This window comes from Botryllus schlosseri, chromosome 1 (assembly GCF_051294905.1).
Source record: "Botryllus schlosseri isolate E-star chromosome 1, Bs_hap1, whole genome shotgun sequence".
Taxonomy (NCBI): domain Eukaryota; kingdom Metazoa; phylum Chordata; class Ascidiacea; order Stolidobranchia; family Styelidae; genus Botryllus; species Botryllus schlosseri.
Window position 1 is genome coordinate 26,194,625 of NC_137236.1, and position 26,466 is coordinate 26,221,090.

Genomic DNA, 26,466 nt, shown 5'->3' on the forward strand with positions numbered 1-26,466 from the left:
TTTAGATATAAGAACTTAAAGTTCACGCTAAAACTACGATGAAAATCACTGAAATCTCAACAAACTTCACTATCTCATCACTTGTAAAAGCTACCATGCGGTAGAAGATCAGCTATGACCAGGCCTGTTTATTTTTGGATATTGGATTTTATTTTTGGAGATTCTCCAAAAATAAGATTTGAAAACATCCAAAAATAAGATTTTTTTGGATGATGTTTTTCAGTAAAATAAACAAGTCAGAGCGATGTAAACGACCAGAAAACTCATAAAAACACACAAAACAGCATCTATGTGAGGGAAGGGGTCACCGAAACGCTAAAACCACTTCCACTCAATCCACTTCACGTTTCTGCTGACCTTGCCTGCCCGCCCCTCCGCCTTTGTACTCCTATAAGTTTCACAGTGCGACATGTAGAGAAGACGGGAAGGCAGCTTGAGTGAGGCAAAGGGAACGGCGAAATCATATACAGCCACCTCTGTCACAATCACTTCGTCCACACGATGACGGGACTCATCTGCTGATGCTTCAGACGGCAACACAACTTGATCCAGAGTAGATGGAAAGCGTGCGCCCCAAGTTTGTTGACGCTCGTTTATTGTCAATGAAGAGGGTGGCCTCTTGGTTGACTGGAAACCGTACCAAACTCCTTGATGTTATGGACGAAAACAGTCCGGCGTGTGCAACTTCGCTGCTGTGGTCCATCTGATCGTTCTCGATGGCATGGTCACGCTCGCACATAGCTGAGCACCACCGTCACGAAGCTTCATGGTCTTGACGTTCTGATCATGGAGCAGCAGGAGCTCATGCGCCTGGTCGAACGCCTGTGTCCAGGTGAGGACTGGGACGAGGACCGCCACAAGGAAGGTCAGAGGGTGTTGGGGTGTTGGGCTGTCAAGTTCAATGAGGCACGCATGGGATGAGGTTTCAAGCGCATTACTGACGAGCGCTTTTCAGGAGCAAAGGCTTGGAACATTGGAAAGTTTAAAGAGTTAGACATTCCTCCATTTTTGGACCCCTAACCTCGATGTTTCCCACAATTGCGACGTTCGAGGCCGATATCTCAAAAATCAAGAAGGAGGGGGGGGGCGTCTCGCAGTGATTAATATTCTTTAGAAGGCATCCTCCAGGCCAAATACTAAATTTGTGAAGAATGTATTGGAAAGTTAGATCAAGATCACTGATGATGCCTATGTGTTGGAGGACTTGAATACATGATAATAACATACTTTTGGTGGATTTTTTCAGTAGTATTAGGGCTCAAAACACCTTCAATTCTTATTTTTGGAGATCCTCCAAAAATAAAATTTGAAAACATCCAAAAATAAGCTATTTTTGTTATTTTTGGAGAAATCCAAAAATAAACAGGCCTGGCTATGACCCGTTGATGATTCGTGACTCAAAATTGTGATTTGGTTTTGTGCGAACTTCTCGTAAAATGACTCGATTTCGGATTGACTGGGTGATCAAATAAAAATGACTCGAGTCAAACGGTAAAATCAGAGAAGTACTTGCGACTTGGAACGGTGACTTGGTAATCCTATGGACGCAACAATCTATGAAACTGTCATGTGGAATAGTAATACATCAAAAATCGTAGCATGCGTTGCGTAGGTTATACAGCTATCTAATCAGGTCAGTATGGCAACGATTGGTATTCTGTGACCCCCGTGACCAATGTTCCCTCTAAGCTGCGCACGTGCGCCAATGCGCAGTGCTGACACGGTCTCTGCGCACAGAAAATCTAAGTAGCGCACAAAAAATCCGAAGTGATGACCTTTTTTAGTCTTTACGCACTCTGTTGTCCAAGGGCCTGCGCAGTGAGTTGGTGAGTGTGCGCAGCCGCGTCAAAAATTAGAGGGAACAGTATTGCCCGTGACGTATATTTAGTTACATGCGGGGTGTCGTTTGTTCTCTTTATCCATGATATTATCGGTGGCGAGGAAGATAGTAGTACGCTCTACAGCGGTAACACCAATGAATTCTTCGCCGATTGGACATTTCTATTCTAGGGGTTCTTAACCAGGGTCCGTAGACCCATCGGCGTACGAAGCACCACATCAGGGTGTACGAGATGCAATGTGGAATTAGGCGTATATGCTGTGGAATATATGTTCTTGGTCGATTTATTCAACTGGAAAATAGTCTTCGCGCTACGCGCGATTTTATGCGGATGGGCTTTCAGATTTTAATATAGGTACCATCAGAAATTGTGTTGAAAATGGAGAGGGGCTACGAGAAATCCTATTGGTTTTGGAAGCACAAGGGGTACGATCGCTGAAAAGGTCAAGAAGTAATGCTATTACTATGGCTCAATAATGATTATATTTCAGTTGTTATTGATATGTTCCAATAATAATCGAAGGCAAAATCGAACGCTGGTTTAATTTGACTTTGGCAATGACTGTAGCAATAGCCTATATCCTTATCACGACTTTATCAAAACCAGGATTAGGCTACACCGTTTAAATGCACTGATATCAGATCAATCTTCAGTGGATTTCAAAAATTGTGGCACGTCAAAATTCCAATAGCTGCATATATCCCGACAGTTTTACGATGTCATGATGCATCCTCTCGCATGATGTCTATAACTCATTTAACAAAATTACGTCCGGCACAAAAACAATTTTACTGGAATATTTGAAAATGCGATTTTTTTCGTGTCAAGCGTGAATAGTACAACAGTAAATTACATTTCCACGATGTTTGTGGAATGCCTGTCGGCAAGGTCCCTCAAATAAGGCCTACCTGGGAATGATACATTGAATATCCCTATTATTGATGATGCGGCCTGCGGCGTCATCAAAAACTAGGAAATTGGCCCACGAGCACATTTGAGTTTGAGAGCTCTGAGTAAGAGGCTATTTTCCGACTACCGAAATTATACGCCTTTCACAGAGTTACATTATCGCCAAATAATGTAGTTCTGATACTTTTCTCCCAACACAACATCTAATCTTGTGATCAACCCGCAGCATTGTAACAAAGTACAAAGAAATCGGTAGCCTACGTGATTTAATTATGGCTGTCAATATTTTCTTTCTGGTCGGATAACAGGAACATATTTTGACTTTCGGCATCATCCAGACCAGTGGTTCCCAACCTTTTTCGACTCATCGCCCCCTTATCAAGCCCGACGCAAATTTTTGACCCCCGTCTCCCCATATTTTCGGAACCGAAAAATACGACATGTAAACGGGAAACTTTACACAACTAAACTCTGATCGTTGGTGACTTGACTAAAAAGGGTCATTTTTTCGACAGCATTGGAGTTGAACTTTTTTTAGTAATCTTTCGAGGCAGATCAAGATCAACCGGAATTTCACGTGCATTTCGTGCCGATTGGTTGAATATCGCCGTTCTAACATTTTCACCCCTCCCTATGGCTTCCTTCGAACGCTCTCGCTCCAATCGTTCATTCGTTTCTCAAAATCGCTCACTAGGGGACGATATCACCCAAGTTAAGAACAGTTGATCCAGACTGCTGTGGTGTCATATGGAGTGATAGTCAACTTGACGCTCAATATTCGTTTCATGATCGAAGCACTCAGCTATAGTGGACTTTGTCCAGTATTTTCGACCGCTTGTATGCTAGTCTCCGCAAATCACAACTCATCAATTTTAACCCAGATATTACTGCACCTACATGTCTTAATAACAACTTCTAAATTGCGATATCAAATATGCCGGACCTGATGTGTGGAACAGTATCCCGCCGGCCATCCGACAGTCGACGAGCATGTCCACATTCAAGTCGAAATACAAGCAATTACTACTAAATAAATACAGTCCATCCTCAAGATTACCGGACCACGACTGACCTATCGATCTCGCTTCCCATGACATGCCGCCTTATTTCTTGTCGCTTTCTTTTTCTATACTGTATTTTTTACTTTCATTCAGTGTGCATGCCTCCTCTTTACTACGCCTAGGCCAAGGTGGGTGTCCGATTCCATTGACAAATCCAAGTCGCTTCGACATCTTCCTGTCTATTCATTGTATCGCATTTTTTGTGGTGTATTGAACTGATAAAATTGCTAATAAACCAATGATGATGATGATGATGATATCATAGAAGTCCTGCACTGCGGTTGGAATATTATTCGGATTTTCAAGGGACGCGTGCTTCGCAAGGATACCAATCACTGAAAAATCGACGGTACACGACTTCAGCGGTGGTCAAAGTAGTCAGGAATGATTATGTAACACCATCACTCAGTGACACGCGAAAAAGTTTTTAGTGGCCCGGGAAGTATTTCCCGAAATTAGTTATAATATCAAAAAATAAATTTCCCAGCAGGTAGTTTAATGTGAACTTGCAAGGCCAAACAAATATTCGATCACCCTTACCGCGAAATTTGGGATGCTAATGACTAAATATCAGTTCCGACGCATTGTCGTAGCCAGCGGTCAGCCACATTTTCGTAGATCTTCGTATATGAACATAAAGTAGAATATTTCGTGAAAGATTTAGATGACGCACAGTATTTTTATAGACGATTTATTGTCACCCGATTTCTTTCATTTTGTATTGGTGCCCATCCTGAAAATTAAAATTGCACCGGTTCACAGAATTGAGTCTGACTATTCGCAATTATGAGAGAACGTGTCACCCCATGCATGTAGCTTCGCGTCTACACTTGCAGACAGATCGTCGGCGATGAAAGCTGATTGCACGAAATGATAGACGCATCTTCGCCGAAATCTTCGATATTTATATGTCAAAGCGCCGGATAATCCTGTCCTTGCCCAATGAGCCAGGCGACATACAGAAGCGACCCGAAATATATGCAAGTGACATTATTATTATTGCCGGAATTCATTCATCAACTTTGAATAATTTTCCGGGTTAGCACAGTAACTTTTCATGACATAATTGTTATTGATTTTGATGTGTACAAATACAAGTATTGTTTCCACCGCTACCTAATCCGATTCACTCCTATCGGAAGATTGGAAAGAGGTCATCAACATTCAAGTTGCCCGCGCAATAATTCGTAAATGTCATGTGGCCATTTGGCCGAAAGGGTTGGCCACCCCTGTCGTACACCGACATCGTGCAACGTTGATTTGGTTATTGCTAGTCGGTTTATCTTGAGTTATTAGAAATATCTCAATTGCTCCACTACCTGTGCCCCCAGCAGCTCAATAGTTTAAAGCTATTTACTATAGTCTTGCTGTTGTGGATACATCGTAATTTTATGAATGCGATGCCTTCGACATTCTCAAGAGTCTCACTTAAGTATATTAAACCTGACATGAAGTCGATGATGACGATTGAACTCTATGACCTGGACTCGGAATCAATCATCCCGTTGGATCCGACTTGAATGGGTGGAGAATTCAAAATGCCTCGAAATATAATTATAGAAGTAAAATTGCCTTGTGAATCGGGACTTGGTCGCTAAAAGATTTGCGTTTATCATAAAATGCAAAACGTTCTAAATCACCACTACCCAGATATATTTCATGATTTTATTTTAGTCACAGGAATAGACACAATAACTTTGTGCGCCAGAAACTGTAAAAACGATCGATAAATAGGTATTCTACTCATTGTAAACGAAATTGACACATATGCACATCGCGGACAGTGAAAGAGCAAAAATACTGAAGAAGACAAAATAAGATTTCCTGAACTGCGAGAAAATTGGCAATAATATAAGATAAGACATGAATTCAAGTTACTAACGGTACCATGCATGGATTCGAAAATGTAGAACTGTGTGAAAATGTGAAACTGAAGCTGATGCCCGGACATAACAGGAATAAGGTCCTTCTACAGTGGAATTGCAGTACGTCATTAGCAGATCCCTGCTCTTCACTTGCAATTCCAGATAACTACTTTAAACGATTCTAATGCTGGGAAAATGAGTAACAAAGTGTATCGATTCGGAGCAGAGTATTAGGCATTGATTTAGAGTCGAGTATTCGAGCAACACCCCAGATTACGTAATAACAATAAAACGACTTCGAAAGTTAAAATATATGTTTCAATTTTGAGGCCACAAGGAAAACGATGCCAGGTATTCTGTATCCAATCTGGTTTTTATGGTATAGAACTTGAACACAGCTTTTAGATTTCAGCAGTACGTTCATATTTACATTTACAGACCCGAAGAACTTTACGCAAACCACTCCTTTACGTTGTTTGGGCAGACCTTCTTCACGCGCGAGGCGCATATCAAACATCTTAGTTTTAAAAGAGGCATAACAAAAAAATTCAAAGATACTATTTCATCACGTCACAATGATATGGGGGATATCGAATGAAAATCGTTATTGTGTGGTGATACAGTGCGTCTCCACATGGACTGCAAGGTGTTTGAAATCAAGCTCACATGTCGTTAAGGCACCATGGAGCGGTTCCGACAAGTGCTACCGAGCATTTAAGAGGAAGACTTCAGCTCAGTAATGTTATTAATCCCTAAAACGTATATGTGAACTCGATTAGACAGTTCAAATGAAAGTTCTAACCCTGTGTTGCCACCCTCCCCAATAATTTTTACAAGTGTTACGAAAATCACAAAGAGAGAAACAACACGGAAACAATAAACATATTGTTAGTACGTGATATGATGTATCAATTTATAATTAGGTTAAATCTCTCTAGCAAAATGACAAAATGCAATTGCAATCATTTAAGAGTCGCAACAAAAGGCAAAAAGAGCCGCATGCGGCTCGCAACACGCAGTTTGCCCACCCTGGTAGAGTATACACGCTGTATTGTTGCTATAGTTGAGTTTCCATTCGTGCGATTTATAAATTCTCATTATTGAGTCACAAGCCACCATGTGGTTTTGAATGTAACCATGTTCTATGTCCTTTATTGGGCCGGTAACCACCGATAAGAGGCATGCGAAAATTTCTTTTAGTCAATAAACGATAATATGAAAGTACTGTAGAAATCTGGTTTTGTACATCTTGACTATAGCTAGCGTTGTGCCACCGTTGTGAGGGTCAGTGTTTGGATCAAGTCATTACCTTCGAGTCACGAGTCATTTCGATTCATGACACATTTTGATTAGGGTCAAGTCAAGTCAATCGATTTCCGAAGGTGACTCGAGTCAAGTCAAGTTGCCTTTTCGAAGTATGAGGCATGATTACGTCAATGCATTATGCTCGCTGTTTGAAAAACAGCTTGAGTGGTGATTGATTTTAAACCGACGAATGAATATAGAGTTCAATATGCACACAAGAAGGCGCTGTATTGCTCACATATACGCAGAACTGCTAAACTACGTAAGTAATTACATAATGCATAGCCTCAGTTTATAGTTACCAGCCAAAATAAAGAACGGAGAAATGAGTTGATGAGATGCAATGTATTACCCATTTACAAATTGATATGATACAATTCGAACCTGCACCAATCGTTGAGGACTATAAATTATATTCCGAATTCAATTTCAATATAACAAGAGGTTTGGTTAAAGTAAGAACAGAGAACATAAATATACATTTTGCTATTAAATTACTTCACTATACTAGTTTACGACAACGTAAGCTGTAAGCTTCGTTCACTTCGTTTGCGATCAATTTATTTCTGAAAGAACAACGAAGGTTCAGTAAAAAGCACGGTCATTGAATGATAGGTCGGTCTCACGGGTTGCACCAGCGTTTCGCGAACAATCCGAACATATGCAAGATACAGTGATTTTACCGACACCGATTACTTGATGACTTGTAATTGACTCGTGAATTTTGCTCCGAGTCACGAGTCAATTCACATTTCTGATACGCCGAGTCAAGTCAAGTCATTTTAGCAAAGTGACTTGAGTCAAGTCATGACTCGATCTATCCCAACACTGGTGAGGGTCAATCATCAATTGACAGAAATAAGGTTCCATGGATATGTGTAGCAATATGTTTGTCGTCGATTAAACTGCGACCGTTGTGTCGAAGCTCCAATGGTGGAAATATAGTATTCAAACTATAAAATCGGTTCAGTTATTCGTGGCGAAAGGTTACATTTTCTACTCTCACGATGCGACTCGAATATGTACGACTGATAGTCCGCTCTGATCCGAATACTCTGATCCAGTGGTTCTCAAACTGGAGGGGGCTTGAAAGCATCTGAAGGGGGAGGGGAGCGATTTACCCCCAGCTCATGGTTTGTGCTCTGTCTATTTTCCGAATTTAAAATTTGACAATTTTTCATCAACAGCCATAACTTTTAACGCCATTAAACTATCCGTTAAGATTGCTAGAATTCTGGTTGCATTTTGTGATATAACGATAACCAAGAACGGGAAATAATTCACTATCATACAGGGCGGCGTGTACAAAAAAAGTTTAAGAGCCGCTGCTCTAGTCGTTGTGACCAGTAAGCCCTACACAGTACATTAAAATTACGACGTTAGACATTACAAGATGTGACCGCAGACGGTCTGCATACAATACAGTCTTTCAAATCAGCGATGCACTCGGAGCAGTACGCTGGCGGGTGCGTGCAAGCTACGAACGACTCGTTCGTGGCCATCCGTGAACGACATTTGATGCACACATAGTTTTTACGGTCCTCCTCATCTTCCGATCCGTTCAATCTGGTGTAAAAGAGATGATTTGATGTATAAACGAACCGACAGATTGTTGACGAATCGCAATTAAACTGTTTCTAATTATGTTTCATACGAACTCGTTTGAATAAAACGTTATTAGATAAATTTCTACGTCCCATCAAACAGCATTAAATATCTTTTAAATCTCCAACATATATGACGAACTAATATGAAACGTACACTGTGATGTTATATGTAGCCCATTGATAATGGATTCGCCTCATACACTGTAGTCGAAAATGCATTTCGGACTGGAATCCGGCCGAAGGACCAATCGACAGCCAATATACGTTGTCGGTTTGTACCTATGTACAGATACCATACGTTTGTAGCCATACGTCAAGTTGAGTGCTACCCAACCATGCATGAATTATTCACTATGGAGAAAAGGAGCAGAAGGGAGTAATTTCATAAAATCTTTAAAATCTTTACCACATGTCTTGTTTGTTTTATTCACTACATTGTCGCTTATCGCCTATGAGGTTATTTGCGCCCAGCACGGTAATTGCATTAACTGACACAATGTCTTTTGCAGCCTTGCTTCGTTTTTCTAGTCTTTAGCTGCCATCTTTCCAGAGTTCGGCTCTCTCTTCTCCTAGGCTACTCAAGGCGCTGTATTTACAGCGGGATCGGCCCAGATAAACCTCCGACACATAGAAACATGGCAGAGCCGAGCATAGAACCAGTAACCAATGGCGTCGTGGCTGCAATGTTTAACCAACTCATGCGCCACCGCGGCCACCCACTTGTAATTGTGTTTCAGGTCATTTCAAATCGGCTGATTTCGACTTCGACTGGAGTGATGGTTTAGATAAGCCAAACTAAAACTGACTTGATCGATAATTTTTCTATGCCGTCGGCTGCGCGGAGTAAGCGGTCGGTCACTGATCCCGTTTTTACAGGCGATCTGAAGTGTCAACGGGAGCCTGGCATGGTGGTTTCTACTTGAATCACGGGAATTGCAAAGAAACCAATTTAATTGAAATGCTTGGTATTCTCCAGTTTGGAACTCCATATTTTTGAAACATTGGACAAATGTATAGTTTCAAAGTGGATAGATAACGTACGTAACAACAAAGGCTGGGAACCACCACGGGATAATTCTTCATTTCTAGAACGGGTTGAAAAAGACAAAAACACAGTTTCAAGTATCAAACCTACTTTTCTTCCATATATCAATCGTGCGAATGCGACAATAAACAAGTCGTAAGACGGCACAGAGGACGCACTGTCCACTTACCGCAGCATTGAAGAAAGTCAAAGTAGAACATTATTGCAAAACAGAGATTGGTAACGCACCTCTTGTTTCGGAGCACCCAAGTTGACGTTGCCTCGTTGCACTACTTTCTCGGGTGTTAATGTCTTCACACTACATTCACGTCTACATTACCGTTTTTGACGAAAAACCAATTACTTTTTGAAGTTTTGATTTTGAAAAGTAGGACTTGGTTTTGAGGGTAATATTGCATCACTTTTACGAGTGAACCTGTCTTTGAAGCCTCTTGAAATAGACCTTGTGTTGGGACAACTGAATACAATTGCAAAGACCGTATCTATTTGTGCTTCAGTCGTGAAATGACATATTAGAATTGAGAAAGTGGTCATCTCCGATTAATTCGCTGAAAAGTATGCGACACCTTGAGCTAATCTACTTTAGAAACTTGTAAGTATATTTTGTACCTTTCATTTCCCACTTCCACTTCAAGTGGTTATGACTAGAGCCCGACCGATTATCGGCTCGCCGATAATATCGAGTCGATATCACGCTTGGAGAGAAATATCGGTATCGGCCATTTTAGTTCAAAAAATATCGGCCATTTTCGTGGCGTCACAACATGGTGGCACGGAGTCAGAGAAGTCGATAGAAGACGTGAGGATGGTAAATTATAAAAATAGATGGCTAAGCTGCATAAAGTGCATACTGCATACAGGGCAGTAGGCGTGCCTATCTGAAAAATATTGTAGATAACTATATAGCTCAGTGAACTAACCACCGTTATGCCCCACTGATTTCGTGGGAATCCCCCTGCAGTAATCGACCACCAAAGACAGAGAGCAGCTGGATGGATAGTTGTCTGCACTCCGCAGAAGATTTAAATCAGTAACAGAAATGAGAACTTTAATCATGCTGGACTGACCCTCGTGATGATAGAGAAAAGCGTCGCGTCGAAACATTTCTCAGAAGATAGTGCTATTGGTTCGGTACCAACAGAGCTAATTATACCAGTAATGTATGAAGTCGTCTGACTGAGGCCTGCGGGGCCACCATGATAGGACATATGCGAGCATAGAGGGCAAGAAAATCAAGCAAACGCGGAGTAAAGCCAATAATTGATACGGAAATTTTTGATTCCGTGATGACATCGGCCAATTCTGACAAAAGAGCGTAAAATATTGATCAATTGATTGTTGAAATGCTGGTCATGGTCAAGGCCCAAGGGGGATGGGTGGAGCAGTTGCAGACGTGGACAATTTGAGTTGTTCTGCACTTTCTCTTCAGCTATTTGTTAATGATGTGCTGAAGGCTCCAGGTGCACTGCCAGCAGAATATCAATATTAATATCAATATTTCGTGAAACCATTGAAGGAAAGATCCCCTGCAAGGGAGCGGTGGAACCGAAATAAAGAAAGATTTCCAATTCTTGCTGTGCCACTAACTATGGTACCAAGTGAAAGACTGGTCACAGTGTGTAGTACTATATACATCATTTATGGAAGACCACAGAAGTTCACTCCTTGGAGAAAGGGCCGAGAAATTCTGCTTCGTGAACTGTAATCTGCAACTGCTGGATTGGTGCTTTTGATATATTTTTACAGCCCGTAGATTGTTTATTTCATGTTCAAGCATGTCAATGGCTGTAAAGTTGTTGAAATAAATGCTCTGAGGTGTTAAATATGGCCCCCGAGCGAGATAGTGTAATGGTTATGCGTCCGGCTTCTCGAGCGGTAGGTCGTGGGTTCGATTCCCGGCCGGGTCATACCAAAGACTCGAAAATTGGTATCCGCAGCTATCCTGCTAGGCGCTCAGCATTCACGGATAGCATGGAGGAGAAAAAAAACGGGGGCGCAGACTAGATGACCTCAGGGCCGTATCGCAACTCCGTCGTCAAAGCATCTCGATGGTGCAGGCGAAAAAGAATATCATATCTCTCTCTCTCTCTTGAGCGATCTTTTGAATATCGGCTGAATATATCGGGGTTATCGGTGGAGGTGCTGGATATCGGTCTTATCGGTATCGGCTCAGAAATCCAATATCGGTCGGGCTCTAGTTATGACACGTCTTGGAAATTTGTACTTCTACTTGTAATTGAGAGAAAATTTTGGCAACTTGAGTAGCATCACGGAGTACTTTGACCACCTCTGTTACCCGCATACCATACTGAAAGTCAATGTCACATCATTACAGCGCGGTTTCGTATCTAAGTTAAATAAACAGCATCCATGAAAACATAGAGCATGGCATTAAATCTGGGATGTGCGATTCAATGTTTTCTGTGAGCTGACAGAGTCGCCGCGCCAGTAACATCTATGCCACGCTAAAAAAATCCGAAGTGATGGCGTTTTTTCAGTCGTTATGCACTGTTGTCCACAGGACCACGCTGTGAGTTGGTGAGTGCGTGCAGACTCAATGGTGCGCTTGTCTAGTACACAGAACGGTAGAGTAATTGTAATTGTAACCTTTCTGTTGTAGAGTCGCTGGAAACCGCCGCAAGTTTCGGCTCGTTGGACTCCGTACCAAGACTCCGTGAGTGCCGACTGTCAGCACGGTTGATTGACATGCTGGATATAGGCTGCTGCAATACACAGTCGAACTGAAATTCGAGCGTTGAAATAGATTCCTGCAATTGTAGTATGAGGCTTTTCAACTGAATATTAATAATTATCTCCACTTCGTCCAACGATGCTACGGTTCGTGCACGCCGGCTTGTCTCGTGTAATCAGCAATCCATCAATTACTCATCCGCCAGAGCACCCGGCAGCTAACCGACTGATAACTATTTGCTAGTGACCGGTTGGGTATCTGTACATCGAAAGTGACTTTAAAATTGCGTAAAAACCGTACGGTCACGTCCGTCAGGGGACAAGTTGTGCGATATTAAATCTTAATTTAAGAATTGCACCTTGTGTTGATTGATCAGAGAGAAGCAGACATGGAGGTACATGTATGACAGTTTTTCTCAATCTGGAGGGGGGCGTTAAAGCATATGAAGGGGAGCGCAAAGTCACAGTAAACTGAAAAAATTTTCGCGCTCCGCGCGATTCATCTCCAGCTCATGGTGTTTACTCTTTCTATTGTAGAGCTTTATGGAGGAACAGAACTTCAATATAGAATTTGAGAATTCTCCCATCAATGGCCATAACCTTTAATGCCACCACACTATCCGTTGGGATGGCTAGCATTCTGATTTACCTCTTTAATATTTGTAACATCACAATAAGGGAGTAGGGGCGGGCGGGCGCTGAATTTTTGACTATCAAAAGCGGGGCGTGTTAAAAAAGTTCGAGAACCACTGCTGTATGACAATGCTGTTCTCAAATCCACATTCTCTTCGTCGTTATCGGCGATAAATTGATTTGAAATAACATTGCCTCGTTAAAATACCTTCATTAAATACAATTTATTCCTTGTATATGTGAATAAATGGGCAAATAATGTATCGATTCAACAATCCGGCCCGCCAAGTATAATTTTCCTATATCCGGCCCTCCGACTGGAGAAGTTGCCCGTCCCTGCTATACGGTATAGGCTATAGTAGACAAAAAGTGCGATGCCTGTTTCGCGTGTGGCTGCGTCGGCAAGATGATTGTGATCAGACTGACTCACAGCCACAACAGTTTAGGTGTTGTGCGATGTTTTACGTCGGTTATGATTCTGTCAGATTCTGCCTACCTGATGAATCAGCGCTAGTAATCACAGGACTACCTGTTATTTACATATTGTGCGCCATATAGCAAATGAGAACCTAGTTTGGGTGTTGAAGGCTGGTAGTATTGCTTATTCTTGCAATAACATTTCCTTTTGATCTACTATGTGTTCGGAATCATTAGTACATTGATGCATGCATTTTCACTGCATAACGTTTTGGGGCTGTCTTTTCAACCTTACTTCATTTGTAGAAATATATATATATACTATATGATCCGTTCCTATACTTAAAAAAAACAATACACCTGATACCGTTTTTATACAGGTTGGTACGCCACTAATTTTCACCACCAATCACCATGTTACGTCACGTCTATCGCTGTTCGCTCTCTCGAAAGAGCTGTTCGCTTACGACTTTACAGGTTTGGCTTAGGCTATGTTCATCGTGACAATACATGCGCCATGTGCATACAATACACCCGATACTTTTTTAACCGGTTGGTACGCTGCTAATTTTCACCACCATGTTACGTCACGTCTATCGCTGTTCGCTCTCTCGAAAGGGCCGTTCGCTTTCGACTTTACAGGTTTTGTCAAGGCTATGTTCTTTGTGACTATATACTTGCGATGTGCATTCTGCATACAATACACCCGACATCTTTGTTCACTGGTTGGTACGCTGCTAATTTTCACCACCATGTAACGTTACGTCTATCGCTGTTCGCTCTCTCGAAAGGGCTTTTCGCTTACGACTTTACAGGTTTGGTTAAGGCTATGTTCATCGTGACAATACATGTGTGATGTGCAATGCACCCGATACCCTTTTTACCGGTTGATACGCTGCTAATTTTCACCACCATATTACGTCACGTCTATGGCTGTTCGCTCTCTCGAAAGGGCTCTTCGCTTACGACTTTACAGGTTTGGTTACGGCTATGTTCTTTGTGACAATATATGTGCGATGTGCATACAATACACCCGATACCGTGTTTTTACCGGTTGGTACGCTGCTAATTTTCCCCACCAGCAGGGCTGTAAAAGTAGGACCGTAAATGCCGCACCCGAACCCCCCTATTGGGGAGAGGCTGCGCTCGAAGGGGGCCCAAAGTTATTTCGTAAATTAGCTTAAATTATGGAGTGTTTTGTAGGGAATTTATGAAACTTATAGATGTTCGCGCCACGCGCGAGAGTTTTTGGGTACTCCCCCCCCCCAAAGAATATCGCATGATTTACACAAATGGCAATTTCGGCTCGGCCATTACTGCGCCACGACGCATCAACACATACACATTATTACCCCATATAATATGCGACTCCAAGAAGTGTGCCAGAACAATCAGCGACAAGAAAATCCGGGCCGAAAAGGACTTTCCTTGTGCTGACCGAATACTTCGATAGATATATATAGGCCTATATGTTTAATGTCCATAGGCACCTAAATGGCTGGTGCCGAATGTTCCTGTCCTGGCAATCTGAAACCCAGAAGACAAATGCTTCGCAGCAAGGAAAATTTAATTGCCAGTGAATAAATACCAATTTGAAATCCGGTGCGTCTTATAGTTTAGTACGTTTGGTCGATTTCAATTTTTTTTGACATGGCATACAGGAGGTCACGAAACAACATCACGTAATGAAGTTAATATACCGCCCGAATATGTTTGATAATTATTTACGGGCCCGACAGTTTCCAAGACACCTCATTCAGCTCTACCGGGGAATCTAATTACGTGAGTAGGTAGGGAAAAAATTGATAGCAACATATATGCAATTCTCGATCATATTGACCGATTCAATCATGAATTGTTGAAAATTTTGGCGCTAGGCGCGTGTACGCGAAGTAATGCGTCTCACCAGAGAGTACTGAAATGTCGGTGATGAGTTGCGGCAAACACGTCTAATCCTTGGGGGCGGGGTGGGGTTGGGGGGCTGGGGGCCCAAGACCAACGTTTTTTTGGGGGGCTGACGAAATGCTGTTACGATCCTGAGCAAACGTATGCCACACATCGACCAGTTGGTGTAAAATAAATAAATGCAGCCATCGCATTAAATAAGTTGACTTTTATTGTTATACTTGTAGCAGGCGGTGAAAAAACAATTCCATGCATCCCCTCAACCCTAGCTGAAAACGTCTAGTTTTGTTACTACAATTCGCTCGCATATGTCAAACACGTGATTATGGCGTCATAAATAGTGGAAACGTTTTTAATCGCTTTATTCAGCACGCGTAACTTTTGTAGGTGGTACGGGACACTGCATAAAATCCCGAAATGTTTGCCATGAAAGCAGTAACACCGCACCGCAGCAATGCAAATACGTATTGACGAGTTGGCCTGGCAAACCTGGCAAATGAACTGTATCGCTTCGAAGTATCAAAAGTTGTTCACAAATATTTTTCCAATAGTCTCCCTCCTGTGTTTGATGACTTTTTCATACCTGCTAAACATGTCCATTCCCATTACACGAGATCTTCGTCTAAAGGAAACGTCTACTTACCCCAACCCAATAGCAACCTAACTAAGAGATCTATCGACTACTCGGGACCTATCATCTGGAATGCATTACCATCACATATCCGTGAATTGCCTTATAATAGATTCAAAAAAGCCCTACTTGATCGCCTCTTGTCGTTACACTAACACTGTTGCCCTACCTCGCCCAGACATTGCTTCATTGATCATTTGCTACCATTGTTTAATTTTTTTTTATATTTTCCTTTCCTAACTAAACATTTTTTCACAGCCAGACTGTTCTGAGTCAAGTGTACCTGTTTGATGCTGGTGTGATCAGACTAGATGACCTTCACGGTCTTATCGATCATTCCTATCTAATACCGAATACTGTGCACGCATATTTTCTGTACCACCATCACTGCCGTTTGTTATGTATTTTGGTTCGATGAAAATAAAGACTCTCTCTCTCTCTCTCTTGACACGTTCGATTGGCACAACGGATGCAGCACGTCACGTCGGGGGATGTCCCTCAACTGATGAAATGATTCATGACAGCATAGTGTCCTATAATGACATCGTCATTTACTATCTGATGATATCATACCCGGCATATTAGCTAATTATAGACGACGTAACACAGGCCTACACGCCACCTTTACGTGAAGCACAGCTATACATAAATTACACCCACTAAACCGGCGCCACTGTATCTTATACCGGATACCTCGCTAAGTCAAAAGCGTAGCAAACATACATCGCGCATTGCAGTCAGTCATAAATTTATTATTCTGCCACTCGCACTTTTACTTGACTATCTGTGGATACTGGATAGTTTGTGATAGGCGAGCCGCAGGCTCTGGTTATGAAGTCCGGCGATTTCTTCTCTCAAACAAACAGATAGTTTCTCTTTACGAACTCTAATATTTCTTTATCCATCGCTGCTCGCTCGCCGCATGAATTCAATATATGTGTACAATAGGCGACCATGTTTTAAAACTCTACGTCAGTACAGATTTGTGGTACCTAACATAAGCGATGGGCATAGTGACCACAAAAGAAGTAACATATTATTATAAAGGAATACAAACACAACAGAAAGTCATTATCATCGAATTCATTTTGTTTTGAACTCCGGGCTGTGTCTAAGATACCGGGAAACGCTTTTCATCGACTAAACTAAGGAACCGATATTGGGGCTAGCGAGATATGTAACTGGCTGAAAGACCATGTGGATATAGGTCATGCATCGTTTGGGACGCAGGTATCACGTCTGACGCATGTCTGTCGTACATTAAGCGCGCAGATATCCGGTCCGGACCATGCCTGGAGGTATTTAGTGCACAGGTATCAGCACCGAAGCATGTCCGGATAAAAATATTGCGCAGATATCAGGTCTGAGGCATGTCTGGCGCAGCACGAACATATCCCAGACACGATGTTCGAGTCACAATACAATCCGAACACACCTCAGGCATGATGTCCGAACACCTCCAGACACGATGTCCGAGTGGCAACACATTACGACCACACCCTAGGCACGATGTCCGAGTTACAAAACTGTCCGAACGCACCCAAGACATGATGTCCGAATACAGCCCAGACACGATGTCCGAGGGGCAAAACAGTCCGAGCTCACTCCAGACACGATGTCTGAATGGCAACACATTCCAAACGCACCCCGAGCATGATGTCCGAACACCCCCTGACACGATGTCCAAGTGACGATACAATCCGAACACACCCCAGGCATGATGCCCGAACACCCCCAGACACGATGTCCGAGTGGCAGCACAGTCCTAACACCACAGACATGATGTCCGAACACGCCCTCAACACGATTTCCGAATGGCAACACGTTACGAACACAGCCTAGGTACGATATCCGAGTTGCAAAACTGTCCAAACGCACCCAAGACATGATGTCCCGAACATACCCCAGACACTATGTCCGAGGGGCAAAACAGTCCGAACTCACCCCAGATACAATGTCCGAATGGCACACAGCCCGACCACACCCCAGATATGGTGCCCGCACACCCCCCAGACTCGATGTCCGAACACGCCCTACTAGTACTGCATTTCCATCTACAAATGAAGTGTGCTCTTAAAACTGCAATTTCATCACTTTACAATTTCAAAACCAAAATCAAACAGCTATGAACGAATTCTACTTGAAGCAAACTTTCATTTAAGATCGTTTTTTCCAAAATATTTTAATATGTTTTTGAGCAATCCGTTGTCTAAATCATGTAACGCCTGGCTGGTTTTAGATTTCCCCCTCAATTTAACCTTTGACCCTAACCTGCAGGGTATTAAATTTCACTTGGAAATATAGACGATCAGACAATCTTCAGATAAATCCAAGTGCGGTATCTCAACTGTCGTCCAACATCTAGCTAGACCTTCTTGAATATTTCATTGATAATACCTGAGATGTACAGACCCGAAATGAGCGGAAAATTGGCAATTTTCAAAGTAACGTAACTTTTGACCCCAAAGTCCAATTTTCATAAAATAAAGTTCATCCTGTTTGGAATAAGCTCATCTCTGCGTGTACCAAATTTTAAGAGATTTGAAGAGGTAGTGATGTGAACATCGTTTGTCTGTGTATGGAATGGCCCTCCAGTCAATATGGGACTCCGAGAAGTGTGTCAGAAAGATCGCCTGCGAGAAAACCTTAGCCGAACAGGATTGCCCTTATGTTGACCGTGCACTTTGATGTATATAAATCTAATTGTCCATAGGTGCTTAAATCGCGCATGCCGAATTATCATGTCGTCGCAATCTGCACATCACGGACAAAAACATCTATCAGAGAAAATTATTTGCCAGCGAAGAAATACCAATTTTGAATCGTGAGCTTACTGCTTACTTTAGTTTATTACGTTTATGCGTTTCAATATCTTTTGACCATATAGCGGACAAGAGGTTACGAATTAACAACATATAACGAATATGTTCAATTAATAATTACGGGGCCTTCATTTTCCAATACAACAGCTCACTCAGCGCTAGGCTACTGGTAAATCTGATTACGTGGGCTGAAAGGGTAAAATGTTTATAGAGACATATATATGCAATTACCACCTATTCATTCATGCATTATAGAAAATATTTTGGCGCCTGGGGCGACCAGGTCACACGAACATTGCTGACCATCGAAATCACGCGACGGGGTTCTTGGGGAAAAGCCCTCAGAAGTTTGATTGGGTGCGCAAGACAATCGTTTTTTAGGGGGGCTGACGAAGGGCTGTTACTGCCATCCCTCTTATACCCATTGTCTTTATTACAGTTCTTACAATATAAGGTGGGGTGCGCTGGAGCACGATAATTTTTGAACGGGGGCGATGGAGGAAAGAAGGTTAAGAACCAGAGGTTTAGGCTATATTCTTTGTGACAAATACGTGCGATCTGCATACAATACACCCGATACGTTTGTTTACTGGTTGGTACACTGCTAATTTTCACAACCATGTTACGTCACGTTCCATCGCTGTTCGCTCTCTCGAAAGGGCTGTTCGGTTAACGACTTTACAGGTTAGGTTTAGGCTATGTTCTTCGTGACAATATACGTGCGCTGTGCATACAATAAACCCGATACCGGTTGGTACGCTGCTAATTTTCACCACCATGTTACGTCAAGTTTATCGCTGTTCGCTCTCTCGAAAGGGCTGTTCGCTTACGACAGGGGTCGGCAACCTTTTGCTAGTCGCGGGCCAAATTTCGGGTGTACAACTTTTTGGCGGGCCGGAATTTTTCTTAGTACTATATTTTACGCTCACTTCGGTATATTATCGTACATTGCTGCAATCTCAATCATACCAATCAGAAGACACATGTATTTACACTTCAACAACACAGAATAATTGTGACAATTGACGCAGCTTGCTTTTTGAAAGGTTTTCAACTTCTGGTAACAAGTCAGATGAAACAAGAATCAGACCCTATTCAAAATGGACGTCCGAAATACTTAGCTTGCTCTTCGTGAATTTCATTGTTCAAAACTATTGTTCACATGCGTACGTGCTTCCAAAAATCGATGCAATTTCTTTTGCATTGCTGGTCAAGCTGGGATAAAGACCAATTTGAAGAACGTACTCTTTGTCAAAGTCATGCAGCGATATGCTCTTTGTATGAAATTTGTCATTCAATTCAACTGCCTCGCATTTCAGAAAGGCCCATTTGAAATTTTCAGGCAATGGTATTGGCGTCAACATTAAACAGACTACTGAATAGTCAGAATATTCATGTTGTAGAGAAGGAATGTCGGAATTAGCGGGTGAATATTCAGTAGTTAAATTTCGTATCACAGTTACAAATGTAGTGTTGGTGCTAGGTTTCCTCTCCTCCAGTATAGGAAAGTGAGCATAATTTTATTTGTACTGTTGACATTTCCAGAGTCACAGATTTGTTTTGAATGCGCCTCAACATCTCATGTATTTAGTTGTTTTTCCCCTGAAGTTGCAAATTCAATTTGTTCAGATGTGACGTTAAATGTACCAGGAAAGCAAGATGAGATACCCATTTTCGATTACAAGATCATGAGTCGGCGATATTTGTGTTTTCGAGGAAAGTTGCTATTTCATTTCTCAGTTCATACACTCGTGTAAGCATAGCTGCTCGACTTAATGAGCGAACATGACAGATATAGGCCTACATGACATCGCCATATTGATTCTCTGCTTCTAGTAATATCTGGCGTAACTGATTCAGTTAAGGAGACAAAAATCATATTAACAGTTTTCACCATTGTGGCCAAAACACTATTCAGGTTTTTTGTCTTGACACACAATGCCTACTGAAAAATTAAACTATACACAGGCTAACTAACATACGGAGGCTAGTTATCTATAATTGAACAGTTTGAGATTCCGTCATTGCGTCTGAGATGTTCCAAGCGTTTTTGAAGCAAAGGAAGAACACCTTTATTGTCACACCCCGTTAGAGTGGTAAACCCTTTAAAAAAGTATGGAACACATTCGGTTGCGAGATACACCCGATTGATAAGCACTGATCCAATCTAGTCATCTCCATCTCCTACTTCAGTGGTTCTCAACCTTTTTGGCTTCGCGGACCCCTTTTGACCGTCACGGACTCTCGCGGACCCCCTCAAGTTTTAGTTCAATTTCAGCTCTATTATGGTGCAACCTTCATCTGTTTTGTGCAAATATGAACTGTGGGCTTGTGATAAACAGCAAAATAATAATTATTCTTGAAAATAACATGATGGTATTTATGTAGAAATTTGTAGCCTTTTATTATTTTAGTAATTTTGCTGCTGTATTTCTTGAAGTACGTGGTCGTATCTTGAAAATCCGCGTCTTCGTTTTGATATGAACGAGGAGTGCCGGAAACCATTTCCGCAAAGATAGATGGAGGCTAATGCAATATTAACGCTTCCGAAGATACTTTTGGTGTGGTCGTAACATTTATGGCACCAAATTGAGGAAACATATATTTTATGAACATATCACGCCCAGCATCTAGCGCAGGGACGGGCAACATACGGGCCGCGGGTCGGATTTGGCCCGCGACGGCATTTTGATCGACCCGCAGAGAGTTTCTACCGTCAAAGTGAAATCCTAATCAAAAAGTATAGACAAATGTTATGCGCCAAAGAATGGATCCAAGTTTTCCAACCTGAGAAAGACTGTCATGAAACGACTTGTTCTGTTTGGGTTTACATATATATATTTACGAGGAAACATTTTCGACCATGAACAATTAAGCATTAACAAGACAAGGCTGCATACCAATATAACTGGTGATATGAATGACAGGCTTGGAGCATGATTCTTTGATAGCAACGAAACACTCCTTGTTCATCAAAAAACCAGCCTTGTCGATAGGGCATCCGCAATAAGAATGCACCAAATCTGATAGTCAAGCTTTAAGAGCTGGTATATCATTGTCCAATTTATGACGAATGTCAGCCGAAAATATTCGGGTTCATTTCAATATGAATATACTATTCAATAGTATATTGAAGTTCTGTACCTCCAAGAAGCTGTTCAAATAGTGGTTCTGTATATTACAGGATATAATGGGTTTGGTGGCGAGGTTTCAATTCCGGCAATGGGACAAATCAGGGAAATGCTTTGGAAATTTTTATTTCAAGCCACTGTTCACTAATTTGATGAGACTGACAACTTCAAATCGAGAAGGTTTCGCAGACATTACGAAGTCACCCTGATTGACGTTATACTATCTCCATATTTTTATTTTTTCCATAAACCCCAACAAAGCGTCTCTAAACAGCAATATGTTTCTATTAGCAGGTTATTGGAAAATTGGCAATCAAAATGAATTTTGACACTACGATAGTTCATGTCAGACGATTATTATGATGATATGAGTCATGAGGTTTTAGCAGTTGTGGTGCGAAACTGCCTCATGCTTTCTCAAATTAAAAAAATAAATAAAAATTAGGTTATCAACCATTCTAAAAATTTAGAGGTCTCGCGGACCCCCTGAAATTGCTTCGGGGACCCCTAGGGGTCCGCGGACCCCCGGTTGAGAACCGCTGTCCTACTTCAACCACCTGCGTTTTATGGCGTAACAATAGACTAATACGATGTAGGCTACTATTATATCGTAGCAATGCCGCATTTTTTCATGCAGCGCTGCACTGCAGATTGAAACTCATTATGAAACGGCGGGCCGTATTCTTGTGATAACTAATTATTATGTCGCGGGCCGGACGATTTCGCTTGGCGGGCCGGATCCGGCCCGCGGGCCGTAGGTTGCCGACCCTTGGCTTACGACTTTACAGGTTTGGTTTAGGCTATGCTCATTGCGACAATACATGTGCGATGTGCATACAATACATCCGATACCGTTTTATACCGGTTGGTACGCTTCTAATTTTCACCACCATGTTACGTCACGTTCTATCGCTGTTCGCTCTCTGGAAAGGGCTGTAGTGTTCGGTTACGACTTTACAGGTTAGGTTTAGGCTATGTTATTTGTGACAATATATGTGCGATGTGCATACAATACACCCGATACCGTTTTATACCGGTTGGCACGCTGCTAATTTTCACCACCATGTTACGTCACATATATCACTGTTCGCTCTCTTGAAAGGGCTGTTAGCGTACGACTTCACATGTTTGGTTTAGGCTATGTTCTTTGTGACAATATATGTGCGATGTGCATACAATACACCCGATACCTTTGTTTACTGGTTGGTACGCTGCTAATTTTCACAACCATGTTACGTCACGTTCTATCGCTGTTCGCTCTCTCGAAAGGGCTGTAGTGTTCGGTTACGACTTTACAGGTTAGGTTTAGGCCAGTGGTTCCCAACCTTTTTCGACTCATCGCCCCCTTCTCAAGCTCCACTCCGATCATCGCCCCCCAAATATTGGGAACCGATAAATTGGCATACAAACTGTAATCTCTGGTCATTTGACTGAAAAAATGTCATTTCTCCCCCAAAAACGTTAGTCTTGGTCCCCCATATGGCGATAAACCAAACTTCTGGGGGGCTTCGTCCCTCAGACCCCTCCCCTGATACCACTTTACCGCTACTCCTAAGCAAAAATTGTTGGACTCTTTAGTTAGTCGGCTTAATTTGCGTGAAGCGTGAAAAATGTCTGTCATTCATGATTGAATCGGTCAATATGATCGGGAAATGCATATATATTGCTGTCAATTTTTTATCCTCTCTCTGTCATGTATTCGGATTTACCGGTAGAGCTGAGTGAGGCGTCTTGGAAAATGTAGGGCCCAGAAATAATAATTAAATATATTCGGGCGGACCCTTGGGTATAATGACTTCGTTATACGTGATGGCATTTCGTGGCATTTCTGCTATGTCAAAATAATATTCAAATCGCCCATACGTACTGAACTAAAAGACGCACACGATTTAAAATTAGTATTTCTGCACTGGCAATTAATTTTTCTCTATGGGGTGGCATTTGTCTTGTGGGGTTCAGATTGCCAGGACAGGGACATTTGGCGCCAGCCATTTATGCGCCTATGGACAATTAAACATATATGTATATCGTATATATATCGAAGTCGGTCAGCATAAAGGCTGTCCTTTTCCGCCAAGGTTTTCACGTTTTGGCACACTTCTCGGAGTCGCATGTTATATGGCCTGAATTTTCATATGTCTTGCTGCGTCATGTTGTGGCAATGGCTGACGCCGTGATGCTCATTTCTATAACTCATGCTTATCATTTCTTGGGGGAAGGGTATCCAGTAAGCGAGAACTCTGGCCGCATTAAATCGCGCAAAGCGCGAAATTTTTTTGAAAAAGTTGCATATATTTCCAAAATAATACTCTCCAATTCAGGTTTATTCATGCAAAAATTTTGGGCCCCCTTCGAGTTCGGGTCCCCCATTCCAATCGGGGTTTGGAGCGCGACAGTTACGGTCCTAGACTCCAATATAGACGTTTTAACGCGTCATCGCCCCCTTCGTCCGTTTTCGCCCACCTATCGCCCCCTTCGCTATTTTCGCCCCCCTGGACCGCCTAATCGCCCACGTTGGGAACCACTGGTTTAGGCTATATGTTCTTTGTGCCAATATATGTGCGATGTGCATACGATACACCCGATACCGTTTTATTCCGGTTGACACGCTGCTAATTTTCACCGCCATGTTACGTCACATATATCACTGTTCGCTCTCTTGAAAGGGCTGCTCGCGTACGACTTTACATGTTTGGTTTAGGCTATGTTCTTTGTGACAATATACGTGCGATGTGCATACAATACACCCGACTATGTTTTTTACCGGTCGGTACGCTGCTAATTTTCACCACCATGTTACGTCACGTATATCACTGTTCGCTCTCTTGAAAGCGCTGTTCGCTTACGACTTTACAGGTTTGGTTTAGGCTATGTTATTTGTGACAATATACGTGCGATCTGCATACAATACACCCGATACCTTGTTTACTGGTTGGTACGCTGCTAATTTTCACAACCATGTTACGTCACGTTCGATCGCTGTTCGCTCTCTCGAAAGGGCTGTAGTGTTCGGTTACGACTTTACAGGTTAGGTTTAGGCTATGTTCTTTGTGACAATATATGTGCGATGTGCATACAATACACCCGATACCGTTTTATACCGGTTGGTACGTTGCTAATTTTCACAACCATGTTACGTCACGTTCTATCGCTGTTCTCTCTCTCAAAAGGGCTGTTCAGTTACGACTTCACAGGTTAGGTTTAGGCTATGATCTTCGTGACAATATACGTGCAATGTGCATACAAAGATACAATACACCCGATACCGGTTGGTACGCTGCTAATTTTAACCAGCATGTTACGTCACGTCCATCCCTGTTCGTTCTCTCGAAAGGGCTGTTCGCTTGCGACAGGGCCGGCCAACTCGTGGCCCGCGAGAAGGTTTTGAGTGGCCCGCGAGGTCATTTCCGAAATTTCTAATATCAAAAATGGATTGCACAGATTGTGAACTTGCAAGGCCAACCAAAAATTTGACTAGTTTGGCCGCAACACTTGAGATGTGATGACTAAAATATCAGTTCCGACGCATTGACAGATCCATCAGCCAGTCACATATTGGTATATCTTCGTACACTACAATTAAGCAGAATAATTTGCGATAGATTTATCAAAAGTAAAAATTTTCTGCAAGCTTAGCGCAACATGTTGTCACTCGATTCCTTGTTTTTAATATTGTTGCCCTTTTTGTGAAAACGGTAGAACGCCTGATGTATCAGATTGAGTCTAACTATACTCGCGATTACGGGACAAAGTGTTGTTCAACATATGCGACTTTGCGTTTGCGCTCGCAGTAAGATCGTTGACTATGAAACCTAGGCACGGAAATATTGACGCATGTTGGTCGCAGTTTTCGATATCGATATGTCCATGCGCCGAATAGCCCTCGCAAACTTAGCCCAGCGATATACAGCAGGCCCGCAATATTGTCAAGTGACAATATTATTGACCTATGAACTTCAAAATTTTTTCGCGCTTCGCGCGGTAAGTGGCCCGCGCAGTATTTCGTCAATCGAATGTGGCCCTTTGGCTGAAAAGGTTGGCCGGCCCTGGCTTACGACATTACAGGTTTGGTTTAGGCTATGTTCATTGTGACAATATGTGTGCGAAGTGCATGTGCAATTGTGCATACAATACACCCGATACCGTTTTATACCGTTGGCACGCTGCTAATTTTCACCGCCATGTTACGTCGCGTCCAATGATATATTATACAATGATTGGAAACTGCCACGCCCCTTAACGTTATAAGAAATCAGTCTGTCGCGGGATATGCTTGAGCAGAGGTACGGGATTGCGTATGTCGACTGTGGTGGAGTGCTGCAATCGACCTTGCTGGAGTACTAATTCACTGATTTTTTCCCAGTCGGTTAAGTTTTTGTTGGTTTCTTGAGCATAGTGAGGCAGTGCTGCATTCTAGGACGTAATATAACTTTTAACAATGCACATTTATGAAAGTACCGACTAGCTGCGAAGCATTTTAGCATCGGTTGCAACCATGCATGTACGACACAGCCTAAAAAATTAATAGATACTGTGGGTGAGCGTCAATACAGATGTGCAGAGCCTAGAAGGATTGTTAAAAGAGGATTTGAAAAATTTCTGG

At 42.3% G+C, this 26,466-nt stretch overlaps 2 long non-coding RNA genes across 2 annotated transcripts in view; one reads left to right on the plus strand and one right to left on the minus strand.

Moving 5' to 3' along the window:
• LOC145446097 (uncharacterized) overlaps window positions 1-16,244 on the plus strand; it is a 46,408-nt gene extending 30,164 nt beyond the window's left edge. The window contains exon 2 of the long non-coding RNA XR_013917209.1: window positions 15,951-16,244. This is a non-coding gene — a long non-coding RNA (uncharacterized LOC145446097). The remainder of the gene's footprint in view (window positions 1-15,950) is intronic.
• On the minus strand, window positions 8,295-12,411 carry LOC145446041 (uncharacterized). The gene is made up of 2 exons (XR_013917181.1): window positions 12,241-12,411; window positions 8,295-8,547 (listed from the first exon to the last, which is right to left on the minus strand). It is a non-coding gene; the product is annotated as an uncharacterized LOC145446041 (long non-coding RNA).
• Window positions 16,245-26,466: the final 10,222 nt, after the last annotated feature.